The sequence below is a fragment of the Suricata suricatta genome, chromosome 6 (assembly GCF_006229205.1).
Source record: "Suricata suricatta isolate VVHF042 chromosome 6, meerkat_22Aug2017_6uvM2_HiC, whole genome shotgun sequence".
In the NCBI taxonomy this organism is placed as follows: domain Eukaryota; kingdom Metazoa; phylum Chordata; class Mammalia; order Carnivora; family Herpestidae; genus Suricata; species Suricata suricatta.
In genome coordinates, this window is record NC_043705.1 from 60,333,943 (window position 1) to 60,350,621 (window position 16,679).

The 16,679-nt window shown below is 34.7% G+C and overlaps 1 protein-coding gene and 1 pseudogene across 3 annotated transcripts in view; both read right to left on the reverse strand.

The window, feature by feature from the left end:
• EDIL3 (EGF like repeats and discoidin domains 3) overlaps positions 1-16,679 on the reverse strand; it is a 399,456-nt gene that overhangs the window by 336,924 nt on the left and 45,853 nt on the right. The gene's annotated exons all lie outside the window — the stretch shown is intronic.
• On the reverse strand, positions 3,728-3,827 carry LOC115295135 (annotated as a pseudogene).

Below are 16,679 nucleotides of genomic sequence, written 5' to 3' on the forward strand. Positions count from 1 at the left end.
ACAAGTAAGCCCTTTTCTCCTTATATTTCTTTCACTGTGGGCAGAAAAGGGTTACAAGAAATTGCCATGTAAAAAGGTAATTGGCTTAGGTTGAGCACTTGCTTGAAATATTGGAGGAAGACCAACCACAACAACCACCAGCCCCATGCAGTTGGGATTGCATGCCCTTAACATCATCAAGATTGGCTAATATTAGAAACAGTACCATATGAACTAATTTAAGTCTTATAATAGATTTCTAAAATTAGAGCATACTTAATAACAATACTGGTGTACATTATTGTTATAAATATTAACAATTTTACTCTCATCTCTCACCTTCTATAAATAATTCTTCTTTAAGATCTAGAGCATGTCAAATGTATAAATTCTATTCAATAGTCAAATTATCTATAACTCTCTTTTGACCAATACTGCTCAGATGGCATTGAAAAATCTACAGCTTGGTATATTAATTGCAAATCATTAGCTCAGTGTTAAATACAAATCAATTTCTAGTGAAAACAATCTTTCTCAGTGCTTCTTTTTTTAGTATTTTGTGGTGTCAAAGCTTGTGGCAAAATTTGTAGGGCTGTAGAGCATGTTCTCTGAACCAGTCATCTCTCTTTATTTTATTTTTAATGTTTCATTTATTTTTGAGAGAGAGACAGCATGAGTAGGGGAGGGTCAGAGAGGGAGACACAGAAAGTGAAGACCGCCTTCAGGCTCTGAGCTAGCTGTCAGCACAGAGCCGGACTCAGGGCCTGAACTACGAACTGTGAGATCATGACCTGAGCTGAAGCGGGGCACTCAACCGATTGAGCTACCCAGGCGCCCCTGAATCAGTTGTTTCCCGAGAAGATTTGATCATTAGCAGTATCTTCTGCAGCTCTTTCAAGTCATAGTTTCCAAAGTGAATTAGTGATTATGTGTGCACACAGTCTCTAAATCCTAGCATCACTACTAACCAGCTGTGTGACCTTAGGCGAACCATTTTATCTCCTTGTGCCTTACTTTCCTTACTGGCAAAATCAAAATAATAATTATAATGGCTCTGAGGAACTTCATAAAAAATACATGAGATGGTTCATGCAAAATTCTTTATACAATACTGGACACATAGGGAGTATTCAATAACAGGTAGTTGTTATTCATATACTCCTCCAGTAAGCATGGACTAAATATCAGTGTCTTGTGTATTCCATACTAGAGACACAAAAGACACAAATAATAGATATGCAGTCTAGCTAGGGAGGTACAATTAAGTAACAAAAAGAAATACAAGAACACATTAAAAAAAACAAAAGATACAAAACCATTTCAAAGTTACAGGAGAGAAGTAGAGTTAGTCAAAGAAGGTTCTGTAAAAGAAGTGAGTCCAGTCTGTGAATTGAATGATGTCTGCAGATCCTTGGAAAATAGGGAACAATGTTCTAGGAAGAGAGACCAATAAGAAAACTCACAGAAAAGAAAATTAACAACATGGTGTAGGCAAAGTTGATGCTGAAGTCATTTGGATAAGGAAAAAAGAGGCTCCACGAAAACAGAAGGATTATTTGTAAGAATGTTATATAAGCTACAGTTATAAAAAAGGTGTTTACACTGGCTTCATCCATTTATACACATGAGCATTAAAAAAATCACTATAGGTTCTTGAAGAGGAAAATAACTTGTCAAAAATTATGTTTTAGAAAGGTTATGCCAGCAGCTGTAGGCTGCATGCTCTGGGTTGAGGAAACACCGGAAGCGTACAAGTGGCAGGTAAAGCTTTGAGAGCAAATAAACTCTCTCTGAGGGAGTTATTAGAGGGAAAAAAAGCAGAGGGCAAGGCTGAACTTGACAAAAGTCCACAATTAGCCAGAGCCTATACAGAAGCGAGACAGGAAAAACATACGAAAAGAAATGAGAAGGTACAGTATATAAAAAAGCTTAGTCTCTAATGGACAAGGCAGTGAGAAGGTGGAGAAGAATATGAATTAGCGAAGGGGAAGGGGAAGAGACAAATGTGAGGGTGAAGAGTGGCTAGGGTAGAAAGTGAAACCAGTGAGGCAATTTGAGGCCAGAGCTTTGTAGGATTCTTGCATTTTCCTTTTACCCACTAAAAGACTTGAGATAACCATGATTAGATCTATATTTTAGAACAAGAATTCTGGCCAAGGGTGGAAAGGAAATACTGGAGGGCAGAAGAGCTGAAGGCATGGAGACAATTTAGGGGTCTTCTAAAATACTCAATGTAAGGGGAGCGACCATAGGAATGAAGACAAGAGGAAATTAGCAGAAAATGGAATGTAGAATCAACAGGACTTAGTGGCCTCCTAGTTTTCTGGCCCTTATTACCAATAGATTATCCATCTTGGGCACATAGAGGGAGAACTGCAAAGTACGTTTTGGAAACGCTGAGTGGGAAAATTCCCATAGGATGTCCAGTCGGCAGATATGAACATGTTTCTAGAATCAGGAAAAGAGCAGCAGTAACTGTTTGTATGAAGGACTGTAAAGCTGAGGGTAATCCACACATATGAATATTCCTATTGTTTTTGTGCTAGCTTCCCAAGTAATGTACACTCCTGATCCTCTGCAGAGCAGTCCACATGAGGGACACGTTAAATGCAATTAGTTTTCATCGGATAGGTACATGATCTCTACTGTATTTTCAGTTCATTCAATTACACTGAGAAGGATTGCTACTTCCTAGGGCACATATCAAAATAAATGTAATGCTCATATTTGGCTAGCAAATACTTAAAAAATGATGAAAAGTAAATTTAGGATTCAGCTTTTATGAAACAGAAATATTTCATATCCTATCAGGACAGGATTCACAATATTAGATGGAAGACTAAAAACGTATCTTTAAAAAAATAACGTCATCTGGATAAAGAGATCAATCTATTGGTCTGATATATATTTGGTAGTGATTTTTAAAAATCAAACTGACACCTCTTTTTCCAGTAGTATATCATATTTTTCAGATAAAGATTCCTCAGGAGATGGACTACAAACTTTTGATTTTGCAAGTGGAAAAAATTCAATCATCAAGCATTTAGTTGCTTCATTTGGACCTATAAGAATTTGTTAACAATCATTTATGCAGCCTGTGTGATTTGTATGGGACATACAAAAAGAGATATTATACTCACATTTTGTCAAGTACACTTCATGGTTTATATAAAGATATATGATTTAATACACTGTGTTTACATTTCCTTTCATGACCAGTGATACCAATATATTGAGAGAAAGATTTCCATGGAAAACAAATAACTGAATTCTGACACTGAGACCACACACTTTAAAATAATACTTGAAAGCCATTCTCTTGACAAAGGAAATACCTGAACCTTAAAATCAAGGCATTCTTTCAGAAAACACTTCTTAGCCCTGAGTATTACTTACATAGTGCTGTAAGGCTTCTTACTGGTGATGGATGATGAGGTCATATTATAACATCTTCAGATGAATGATGGTGATTTATACAAATAAGTATGAGAGAAAATAAATATACTTTTAAATGTGGGGGATTACATGAGGGTGATGTAAAGTTTCAGATCCTGCTGTCATTATATAAAAACTGTATTCTATGAATTGTATGCTCATTTTCATTAAGATAGGATGGTAATTTTCAATTATTTGATGAGTTCACAGAAAAAAAATAATTCTACTGCACTCCAGAAGACAGGCAAATACCTTACTTTCATAACCCCTAAGTTGACTGACACAGCCATCCAGAATGTTCATTCTAAATTCTCTAAGGTCATTTTTTTAATGTTTATATAATACTTGCTGTCATTTTAAACTGATAAGAACAGATACTACACTTGATCTTAGCCAAAAGGCCGAGAAGCGATACTTGCTGTCATTTTAAATCAAAACTTCAAAATATTGATGCACACACACATACATGCATATGTATACCAAATGTGCTTTTAAAAATATTTCAGCACACAAAGAAAAGAAACCACAACTTTGCTATGAATATGGGTCACACATCACAAAATTAGGCTTATTTCTAAAGCGGTGAGAAGGATCAAGCCTACAATTATGGGAAATTATAACACCCTGTACTAGTGATCTTAGTCTTAGGCCAGTGAAGAGTACCAGAAGATGCTATCACAAAATATGGCTGTAGGACTTCAGGACATGCCACTCCAAAATATGCCACTTTGGTACATCATTTTGAGCTGAAGACACTTGACAAACAGAAAATACAGGTAAAGGCTTTCTCTGAACCACCCTTAACTGTCTAAAGACAGAGCCTCCAAAAGGCACACAACTGCCATAAATCACCTCCCTGGAGATTTCATCAACTGGGGAGGATTGACTGTCATCACTGGAGAACCTAGAAGTTGACATTACACGCAAATGAGCTGTCCCAAACTATCATACCTCCCATCCATTCTCCTAAGGGCCCATTCATATTTCCTAAAAATCATTTGCTCTTCCCTAAAAGGACACATTCCCCCTCCCCATCCCCCCTTTCTCAATTAAGATGTAGTTAAGTTTGAATTCTAAAGCTACCTGTTTGAGTTTTTTTTTTTTCTGACAATCTCTCATGTATACATGAGTTATGCGTATTAGTACATTTCTGTTTGTTTTTCTCCTGTTAATCCATCTTTTATTAAAGGAGTCTGAACTTAGAACTCAGGGAAAAGTATTTTTCCTTCCCTATATTATTCATTTAAACTTTTGGATATTATTCTGTTTCCTTTTTCTACAATGTAAACAATATCTATCTGAAAGGATGTTTTGAGCATTAAGTAGATGATGATTCCAAAGAGACAGGAAGACTTCCTGGGCCATTACAGTGATTCTCAAATTACAAATTTTCTTTGGAAAGCTTAAAAAAAAACCCCAATGCCCAGGCTATACCTCAGACCAATTAAATCAGAATCTCTGGGGTTAGGTCCTAGGCACCAGTACTTTTTAGGCTTCCAGCTGATTCAAAATTTGAAACCAAATTGTAGATACTTAGAAAATATCCAGATACTAAAGGTGTAGAGAACACAGCTCAGGTACTGTATTTCGTGTGGCCCAGTAGTTGAGAAAGGGATAGAAGGCCACGATGGGCACCAGAAAGGAGTCACCAGTAGGACAAAGCAATCTGAAATGCACAGATCAAGGGGAGGGGGAGGGCAATGCCTGCAATGACACATTTCTACCATCATAACTGTGACTCGTTCTGCTAGGTCTTTACAGTATCAGAAATATCTGCTTTATCTTCATGCCCAATTTGCTTTACTCCTTTTCCTTTTTAATTTAGCGTTTGACTTTCCCATAATAAATGCATGCAGAGGAAAATCTATTTCAGGCTATGGAGAATCTTTTATTAATACAGATGTACAGAAATATAAGCTAAAGGGTTTCTTAGATTTCATAAATTTCACCATGCTAAAATTATTAGGCCAATTTACCTTTGCAGGAAAGAACATCAATCTTCCTTCTAAAACACTTTGAAGATAAAATGTCATCATTTAATCTTTTCCACTTTATCTCTCCTGTTCTATAAGGTGAAATATTTTAAATACATAAGATATGATTTTTCCCTAATGCTACAAATAAGACATTATAAAACATAACATTTTGAAAAGTCTTCAAGATGATAAACTTTAACATCCACTCCTAGTTTAATAAACATGTATGCTCATTTAATTTTCTGAATGAATAAGTCTCAAAATCAAAGAAATCTCAAGAAAATTATTATGCTAACTCCATTATTTCAAGTAGTTCAAACAATTTCATTTAAAATATAAGTAACTTTTGAATTTTATTTCTTCTGTAGCAGTTGTAGAAACTGGATAATGAGGAGTATGATGTGATATTACTCAATGCTTTTGTATTTCAATTTTTTATTTTATTTACTTTTACTTCTGATTTAACAGAATTTATGGCTATGACTACAAAGATAAGAGGTAAAATGATCTATTTCAGTGAATTTGATCAACTAAAGTCAATGACCCAACTGAAAACACTCATGTTTCTCAATGATTGAGATAAATGCCTTAGACTCAACTCTACACTTTGCTGCTTAGTTTATATGTAAAATAACTTGAAATTTCATATATGAGCTATCCCCAAACTCTTATAATGATGAAAGTTTTATAATCATATCCATTTAGATCTGCAGCAATTCAGAAAAATCATGCAGCTCATTCAACTAAATTCTTCAGAGGAAGAAACTGAGATTTAGATAATTTACGTCCTACCAATTCCTTGTAGAGTTGAGATTAGTACTTAGGTCTCATAATTACCAAATTCAGAGTTTTTCATTTGTTTATTTGGTTATCTCCTTTCATGTTATTTTTTTTAAAGATAAAATACATCACTGATGTTAGTGTATCTATGTCAATGAGCTTATTAAACAAATTTAATGTTAACTAAAACTTGTAAAAATAGGTACCTGTATATCATTTTCTTCTAACTGAACCTCTTTTTAAATTCATTAAAGTATACTGATTGAGAGGATTATTCTAAGTTTTTTTTAATACTTTGCTATCTGAAATGCATGACTTAAAAATGTTGGGCACCACTGGCATCACTAAAACTCTGTCAGAAAGGCATAAGCACAGACTCATTCAAAATCCAATTGACAGGTGTCTGCATTTTTTTACATTTATTTTTATTTATTTATTTTTAGAAAGAGACTTTCCTCTTATTTCATGCTACTTCCTTTTCTTAAGTTTATTTATTCATTTTGAGAGAGAAACACAGAGCGTGTGTCAGGGAGGAGCAGAGAGACAGTGAGAGAGAAAATCCCAAGCAGGCTCCACACTGTCAGCACAGACCCTAATGTGGGGCTCAACCTCAGCAACCCCAAGATCATGACCAGAGGGGAAATCAAGAGCTGGATGCTTAGCCAACTGAGTCACCCAGGCACCCCTAAGTAACCTGTGTTTTAACCAAAGCCCTGGGAACTTATATGTCCACTCAAGTTTGGAAAGTATGGCAGTCAGCTCTGGTCTTACCCAGGGAGAGGGACATGAAATACAATTTAGTCAGCAGAAGGAATTTCGAAAAACCAGAAATGGAAGCTGAGGCCTGCAGACTTTATAAAAATTTCACAGTTAATCTGAGGCTGAATCAGAAGTCTTTTGCTACCCTATCATCCTACAAGTACTATGCAATACCAACTGCCTGAAAGCAGCTCTAGCCCTCCTTCCTGATAGAAGCAGGGACATCAGTCTAAGCCTCAGCCTGCTACAAAGGTCCTGAGGCCAAGCAGTCCCACACCATACACAGGAGAAAAAAAGGGACTTCCATCAAGGTTTCTTCCACACAGCGATGCCTATAGGAAGAAAGGCTCAGGCAAGATACACATGTAACTACACCATTTCTTGTAAACAACGGCTTTGCAGAAGTTCTCGTGGAGAATCCTTACCAACAAAGGAATTCCCTTCTATTCTATTTCCCTGAGAATTTCTGACACAAATGATTTGAAGGTTACTAAATTATTTTCTGCAACTATTTAGATGATTTTCGTCTATTTAACATGTTAACATGGTGAACAGATTTTAAATATATATGCCAGATTATATTCATGAGATAAATTCAAGTTTGGTTATGCTTTATTATCTTTTTTCCCACATTGCTTTACTTTTCACTCAAACTTTGGTTAGGATTTTTGCATTTATTTTTGTGAGCGAGACTGTAATTTTTTCTTCTTCAACCATTCTTGTCAGATCTGGGCATCAAAACTATACAAGCCTCATAAAATAAAGTGAAGCATTTTCTATTTCTCTTTTAGGATGATTTTTCTAAAAGCTATGCATTAACCTTTAATTACTTTCAACAGTTTTCAGACTTATTCAGATTTGGCAAATGTATTTTCCTAGAAATGTTTTCATTTCATTTCTCAAATTATCTCTTTTCTCTCTGTAGTACCTGCAATTATATCCATGTCTCTCCTCCCAATATTGTTTACTAGGGCCTTGCCTCTTTTAACTTGATGAATCTTGAATGAGGCTTTAACAGTTATCTTAGGAATTTCAAAGAACCAACTATTGACTTTTTGATCCTATTTTCTTTATTTTATTCATCTGTGCTTTTATTGTCATTATCTCCTTAATTCTAATTTGCTTAAATTTATGTTTTTTAACCTACGTTCTTAAATATAATAACTGCATAACTTTCACCTTTTTCTTCTTTCTTAATAAGTCCAATGGTTACACATTTTTTAAGTCTTTCTTTAATGAATCCCTCAAGTGGACATGTAATAATTTTATTACTCATTTCAAAGCATTTTATAATTTGCACTACTATTTTTTGGACTCATGAGGCTTATTTTTTTATGTGGGTTTAAAATTTCCAAACATATGGAGTTTTGTAACTCTCTAATAATATCATTATTTTTAACCTTATTTATTCATCTTGAGAGAGACTGTGTGGGAGGAACACAGTGAGAGGAAGAGAGAGAGAGAATCCCAATGCAGAGCTTAAAGTCAGGAACCATGAGATCATGACCTGAGCTGAAACTAAAAGACACACACTTAACCCACTGAGCTACCCAGGTGCCCCATAACTACCTTATATTATTGATTTTTAACTAAAGTTATGCTCTGAGAATACAATCTCATAATACCTGTTCTCTGAAATATGAAGAAATATTGTATAACTTGAAATATGTAGAAATATTGTATAACCTACAATGCTAATTTTGGATGTTTTGTGTATTCCTGAAAATTATATGTACCCTCCATTTGTTGGTGGAAATGCTCCATGTGTCCTTAGATCAAGTTCATGTTATACATATTTGCTATATACATATTCATCATCTGCTTGCTCTTTCTGGAATAGAAAGGTTAAAATCTGCCTTGACAGTTGATTTATCAATTTGTCCAGGTTTAATTTTGACTTTACATATTTTAAGTATTATTAGTTGATACAAGATCAAAACTGATATGTTACCAGAAAGTTAGCATTTTCTCAATCTGTAATAACTCTCTTAATCTCTAGTGATGCTTGTTTCCTTTATGTCCATTTTGTCTAATTTAAAATATTGCTTCATTTTGGAATTTACTAATTATGTATTTTTTTATTCTTTTACTTCCAACATTTTTGCATCTTTATATTTTGGATATAATCCCTGTACAGGTTTTGCTTTATTATTTCCTTTGATAACCATCATCTTTGAACTAAAACATACACTCATATTAACATATCACTGATATGTTGGGGATTCAATTCTATCATCTTACCTCGTGCTTTTAATTCATCCTACTTTTCTGAGGAGTATTTTTCCCTCTCTTTTATTTTTTTAATGTTTTTTATTTATTTTTGAGAGACAGAGAGAGATAGCACGATCAGGGGAGGGTCAGAGAGAGAAGGAGATACAGAATCTGAAGCAGGCTCCAGGCTCTGAGCTAGCTGTCAGCACAGAGCCTGATGCAAGGCTCAAACTCACAAACCATGAGATCATGACCATGCTGAAGCCGGAAGTTTAACCAACTGAGCCACCTAAGGTGCCCCTTCCCTCTCTTTTATACTGACCAATATTTTCCACACCTTCATTCTTAGTCCTTTCACTCTCAGTCCAATCTTTAGTGATTGCTTTAGTTTCACTGACTAGAAATCTTAAAATTTATATTTCACTCCATGTGTTAGATTAACCACCACTTTGTCCTTCTCCAGATTAATACGATGATCTTAAATCTTTACCTCTGATCACCCATCTCTACATTCCAGGGCTTTGTTTAAAATGTGATTTCTTCATAGTTTATTTATTTATTTTGAGAAAGACAGAGACAGAGAGTGAGCAAATGGGCAAGCATGTGGGGGAGGGGCAGGGAGCTGCTTGGTAGCAAGCTCCATGTTGTCAGCTCAGAGCCCTAGGTAGGCTCCATCTCATGAACTATGAGATCATAACCTGAGTGGAAATCAAGAGTCAGATGCTTAACCAGTCAAGCCACCCAGGCATCCCTGTAATTTGACTTTTCTAACCTGAGATTGAATATTTTTGTTATTATTTTATACAACGACCATTTGATTAGATTTTCCACCATGTTTACCTCTTTATTTGCTCACTTTTCCTTTGGGTAGACTTTCCTAACATGAGTATGTTCCTTCTGCTAGAAATGTACAACTTATAAGTTCTCTTATAGCCTGTCTGTGTGCTGAATTCTGTCATTTCGGTTTCTGAAAATATATTTTTCATTTGTTTTTGATGTTAAGTTTGCAAAATATAATTACTAGTTACAAGTTCTCTTAGATTTTAGAAAACATGATTCAGTATCATCTCTCCTCAATTGTTGCTATTAAAAAGTTAGAAGTAAATCTAATCTTTATTCCTTTGTTGGTCAGTTGTATTTTCTGCCTACCTATAAGATCTCTTTGTCGCTAGCACTATATAGTTTCACTATGCTGTATTTAAATGTAAATAATTTCTCTCCCCTTCCTCGTTTTATTTTTTGTTTTTCTTTTCTGTGCCTTCCAAATCTTTCATTATTTCTCAAAAGTATTTCAGTTACTTTTATCTTCAATATTGTTTCTTCACCATTGTCCGTATTTTCTCCATCTGCAAGTCAATAGATATGTGTTGGACTTATTTATTCTTCATTCTTAACGTCTGTCAAGTTTTTTATCTCATTTTCTCACTCTTCTACAACCCGGATAATTTCTTTAGATATCTCCTTTCATACCTCAAATGCCTTTTTAATTGTGTCGATGCTAGTTTTTCAGTTTACTGAATCAGTTTATTAAAAAAAAAAAAAGAATTTCAGTTATTAGGTTTTGCATTTTCGTAAGTTTAATTTAGTTCCGTTTCAAGTATAACTGGCCAATTTTCCTAATCAGTTGTACCTTTGTCATACTGTCAACTACATCTTTTGGGGTTTATTTAAAGAAATTAAAGATTTTTTATTTTGCATATAATAATTTTATTATGTATAGTCTACAAAATTGATTCCGCATTCAAATTTTTTCATAGTAGCTTATTTTTCTCCGTTTCATATTATTTTCTTTATTTTTCAATTCGAAGTTCTTTAGCATCTTTTTCTGTAGGAACACTTAGAGTTGTGTATTTTATATTTTTTTCCCATAGAGACATTCAGTATTTACTTTAGTTACACACTTTGGACACCATTATCCCAAGACTACTTTATATTAAATTTTAGTTTTGGAGTTTTTAGAGCTACACAGCTATGTAAATGGCAGTCTGAATGTCCTGTGAAGGAGAGCCCATGATCAGGAATTGTCAGGGAGACATGATATTTTTGTTATTTTACCTCTTTCCACTGACTGGCAGATTAAAAAGACTGGGTTTCTTTCTAGTTCTCCCAGTGAGGATAAAGTCTTAAGTCCCCTCAGGTGTATATAATGACAGTGTGTGTAGAGGTCCTGCCAGCACACAGGAGCCCCCTAAGAAGGATTAGAGGTAGTCTGTACCCGTCTTTAAATGCGTGAATAAATGCTGCTCAAAGAGATTTTATTCAAAATATTAAATTTTACTATTTCGATAACACTTAATAATGTTCTTTAGAAGTATCATTTCCTGGGGCATCTGGTGGCTCAGTTGATTAAACATCTGACATCAGCTCAGGTCATGATCTCATGACTCAAGAGTTAGGGCCCCACAAGCTCAGAGCCTGGAGCCTGTTTCAGATTCTGTGTCTCCCTCTCTCTGCCCTCTCTTTGCTCATGCTCTATCTCTCTCTCTCAAAAACAAATAAACATCTAAAATTTAAAAAAAAGAAATAATTTCCTTCTGCTTTATTAGAGTGAGAAGGAAGTCAAAATTGAGCAATATTTTGTAAAAAGGACGGATGGCATGGTAAATTTTCTGAAACATGAACTGTAGGAAGACTGTCGTGTACAATTAAACATTTCAGCCTTTCTCAGTAATCCTCTTCTATACAACCAGAAGTTCTATATATAGATCTGTTCTTAAAGCTGTGTCTTAAGATGGAATCAATCCGAGCATACTAGACTTTGTGAACCTTATGCCACGGTGACATTGGCTCTACAGAATTCCTTCCCACCACTGTCACCCACCTTTATTCCATCTCTATGCTGAAACTTTCTGTAGAAAGATGTGGTTATTTCCATAATAGAATGAGCTGCAATACCCTCAAGGGAATAAACCTTTGCGTATCCACATTGACTGGTGTAATTCATCTAACTAAATGCTTTAGGTGACTTTTTATCTCTGAAACTTGAATCTAATATTTCTGAAATGGATAGATGATTCCTATATGCCTAGGGTATCTTCATGTGTATTATAAATGGCTCCACGGAAACACAAAGTTCATCCTACTATCTCCTCACAATGTCTCTGCTTCAGTACAGAAAATGGCAAATTTCTTCAGCTCTTTGAACTTCAGAATTTAACTGAGATAAAAAGCCTCATATCGTTCTTTCAGTAAAGGAAGTGCAGTATATTGAATGAAGTAAAATTCAAGTAACTACTGGTGATTCATATTATCTTTCATGGCATCTGTAAGATTATTTCAGTTGGGAAAAAGAGAAGAGGCAGATACTTGTAAAGTTTCTTACAAACACTTGAAATTTTCTTCAGGGAACTTTCAACTTTGCTGCCGGTTTGACCCTTCAGAGAGAGATCATCTTCTAAAAGAAGTACAGTTCTTTGCCACAGAACCCTGCATCGCACCAGTGCTGAGAAGCAGTCAGTCCTGGACCTCTCACCAGGTCTGAAGCTTCACCATCTGCATACTAACCGATTTCATGCTAAGCGCCTCATTCTGCATTCTCTCCTTTTAATAAATGCAAAAGTATATCTGCTTTGAGAACCAGAAAATTGCTATTCAGTTTCTTCTGTTTTCTTTTTTTCCCAATAACAAGAGAAAGAAAGGCATAAAAAGGAAAATGACCATTGTTTCTTCTCTTCCATGGCAACTACTTTGTTTGAAAACTTAAATGCCTCATCTACTAGCTGGTTGTTATCAATATCTCATACTAACAAGGAAGACAGGGGGGAAAAGGTAAAGTAAAATTTTGGCAATTTCGATCAAATGTGTACTTAAGTTTTCCTGTAACACTAAGATTTCTCTTAAATATTCCAGATAAACACTTTAACTTATTTTCTAATTTTGTAAATGTATGGGATATGATCTTTTGATGCCTTTCTATAAAACCTCCATCTGCACAGTCCTTGATATGTAAGGCTACACGAGTAAACTCGTAAGCTCCACGAGTTTGTTACAGCTCATTACTTGTATTCTAGGAGACTGTGCCATGGTATTAATATATGTACATTTCTTCAAAGTTAGCATACTAATTATACCACTTGTGTATATGCCTTCTCTCTATTTCTGTTTGATAGTCTGCGGCTACTCAAAATCAGTAAGCTATTATTGGTATTATTTTGGTTCTTCATCCTACTATATAAATTATTTACTTACTTCTTTTAGTAAGCATCACTTATCAGCATTTTTTTCTAATAACGGTAAAGACAATGGATAAAATAATAAATGCCATGTTAAACTTACACCAATTAGTATTTTTCAAAGCATTTTCAAGTAGCCTATTCACAATAATATTGTCAAAGAAGAGAGTTCCGATTATAGCCTTTCCACAAAAGAAAAACAGACACCTAGATATTAGCCAGTCTGTCTGAAATCATACAACTTGTAATTTTTTATACATATTAGTTATAATTTTTAGAAGAAATTCCATTTCAGAGTGTAAAATTACCATCAGATTAATTTCCAAATAGCAAATTAAAATGTCTAAATATCTAGATATCTAATTACCTAAAGTTGCCTGTTAGAAAGTAAGTTCATAATTTTCCAGAGACAGATTTTCTTGGTTATTAAATTCTAATATTAACCTTCAAATAACTAATTTATCCCCAACACATGTAAAATATAAGTATGAGCAACAGAGAGACACAGTTTCCCAGAAAACTAGCTGCTTTTTCTTTTTTTTTTTTTCAGTTCAAAGAAATCTTGGAGCTTGGAGCCTGCTTCAGATTCTGTGTCTCCTTCTCTCTCTGCCCTTCCTCTGCTCATGCTCTGTCTCTCTCTCTTTCTCTCTCAAAAGTAAATAAACATTAAAGAAAAAAACTGAGTCTGTGATGCTTGGAACTCAGAAATGCAGAAGATTACATCCTGTTCTCATTTAGATGACAATTAACAGGCAAGAGTGAAGCAGATAATAGATACAGGCAAGCTGCAGTGCACACTACAATGAATTACCAAAAACATTTCCTGAGAGGTAAAATTTGTCACATTCATGTTTAAGTACTCAAATATTTTATATAATAAACCTTGAGGATGCTTAATTTCAATGTTTAAACTTGTACAATCCATATTTTCTATTGGTGCACATTTTCTTTTCCTTGAATCAGAGGACTCTCTTTTTATGGAATCAAAAATAGAATTGAGCGGGCTATGCAATTATAATGATAGAATTAGTATAATTATAGCTCTCAAATTTATACTCAAGATCTTATTTTTAAAAAGTTAAAATTACATATTTTATATATTGTCATGTCCATTCCCAGCAAGACAAACTAAAAAGAATTAATTTTTAAAATATTATCATCAGTAATGGGATGTTTTCTCATATTCAGCTATGTTCTTTTATCTGTCTTTAATGAGGAGAGTCAACGAAAAAAATCATCTAGATGAGACTACAGACTTACAAAAAATGTGGTCAACATTTATAACAGAGAGATCAATTATCAGTAAAATTCCCTAGATCTTTTTATTTATAATCTAGTCTCTCAGTTCTGTTTATCTTTTAAGTAAATAGGGCTATTGAGAAGGCTCTTGTAGGACTGTACACCTACCCATGGTTAAGATCACTCTCCTGGGTAGCAGAGCTGCCTTCAGCTAAAAGCAATAAAGAGTACAGTTGGTTCTATGCTCCTAGAATTTTGTAAGGCAAAGAAAAGTGGATCAGGAAGGAGCTGGCATTTTAGCCCTTCCAGAAACTTCTCTTTTGTTTTACTTCATTTCGTTTCCTGGCTGATATTTGCCTTCAAAAGAGTTTTAAAAATAAGAACAGTTAAGTAATTGTTTCTCTATATACAACTTTCCTTTAATGGTAGGATCAATGTGGGTATAGGGGCTATTGATTTACATATATACACTTCTTAACTCCTCCTTCAGGTATCAAACTTTGATCAAGAGATTCTCAGTCAATAATTGATGAAAAAAGAAGTAAACTTACTATATGAGCTCAAGGAATTATTGAATTATTCAACTCTAGAATTAGGGGGAAACTGACAGATGTGTTATAAGGTAAGCTACATCTCACCCTTAGAAAACCTCTTCAGCCAATCTATAGAGGGGCATTGTCTGATGGATAAAAGAGGAAACCTAATATCAGACACATTCTCGGAGAATAACTTGAACAAGAGTATTGTAATGGTCGTTTTCCAAACAAGTTAAAGCTGATAGCCTGTAAAGAGACTTCAAGATGAAGTATAGATCATAGACTTTGAGTTTGCAGTGCATGAATTCATGAGTTACACAGCTGTTTTTCTTATTGCACTTAACAGGACCCCTGTCTTTGCAGTCACATAGAAAACATGCCAGTATCTTGGGGCACCTGTATGGCTCAGTCAGTTAAGGGTCTGACCTCAGCTCGGGTCATGATCTCACAGTTCTGAGTTTGAGACCCACATTGGGCTCTGTGCTGACAGCTCAGAGCCTGGAGCCTGTTTCTGACTCGGTGTCTCCCTTGCTCTCTGTCCCTCCCCCCCTCTCAAAAATAAACAAACATTTAAAATTTTTTAAAAAGGAAGAGGAGGAGGAGGAGTAGGAGGAGGAGGAGAAGAAGAAGAAGAAGAAGAAGAAGAAGACGACGACGACAGCGGTGGCAATGATGACGAGGACAACATGCCCGTATCTCAAATGGCAGAGACTGAATGAGCTGTGAGAGGAAGGTCTGAGCCAGTACTGGTGTTTAATGGCAGCAGTATAGGTTTAATAAGTAAATCAACAGTTCCTCAAAAGGCTACTTTGAACACAAAGAGCTTCTTAGGGTTAAAGAAAAGCTCATCAGCATATTGCAGAATAGGGACAAAACCTGTCTACTTTTTTCTTATTGCATTGAAAAGAGGGATAATTAGGCTATTTTAAATGTGTTTATAGATGATATAGGTATATAAACAACAAATACAGATATAGATGCAGATAAATAAAAATAAGAAGAGTTGAGAAGTACAAGGAAAAGGAGGGTAGCTACTGAGAAAAAAGGAAATGTGCTTAATTTTTTTTTTTTTATTATGAAAGGGTGTCCCAGAATTATACTAAAGCTCTGGACTAACTAGCTGCTGAATATGACTATGCCATTTAGTACCTCACCTTACTTCAGGTTTTGAAAGTTACTCATTTATAATCGATTTCTTAAAGTTGCAAATACAGCTGACCCTCAAGAGTTGGAGCTTCTTAACAACTGGAGTTATGCAATCCACTTGCTTAAACACCTTAATTTAGCACCACTCAAAAATGAACATCATTCACCTTTTGAAACAAGGTTAGAGAGGATTTCAGTTTTTGATAGAGAAGAAAATTAATAATAAAAACTGTATCATATGAAAATTAATAAAGATCTCAAATAACAAATACATGCATTAACATATACCCTATTTATTTAATTTCAAAGGAACAAGCTAATAATGTTTCTAAGTAGATAAATACAAGAAAATCTGTAATACTCATCCACTATAAAAGAATCATGAGATAAATATATTTTTTAGTCAGACCACTAACTACTGTTTCTATAGGGACTTTTGAAAATAA